Source organism: Cnephaeus nilssonii, assembly GCF_951640355.1.
Source record: "Cnephaeus nilssonii genome assembly, chromosome: X".
In the NCBI taxonomy this organism is placed as follows: Eukaryota; Metazoa; Chordata; class Mammalia; order Chiroptera; family Vespertilionidae; genus Cnephaeus; species Cnephaeus nilssonii.
The window spans coordinates 22,914,164-22,914,379 of NC_137071.1; positions in this window are offsets into that span (position 1 = coordinate 22,914,164).

The window sequence follows — 216 nt, forward strand, 5'->3', positions numbered from 1 at the left end:
ACATCCTTATACAGGCCAAAATTAGTGTGTGTGTATAAATTGTTTAGATACTACTTTCTCATTAATCCTTGTCCCACATGGAAATTGAAGTATTCAAGATTTTTACTGGTTGATGACATGGTTTCCCAGTGCTTGTTCCAAGCCTCTTTTATAATCATTATTCCTATGAAGTCATTCAACTTGGAAATAATTGCTTGCCAAAACTGAGTTTCTCTG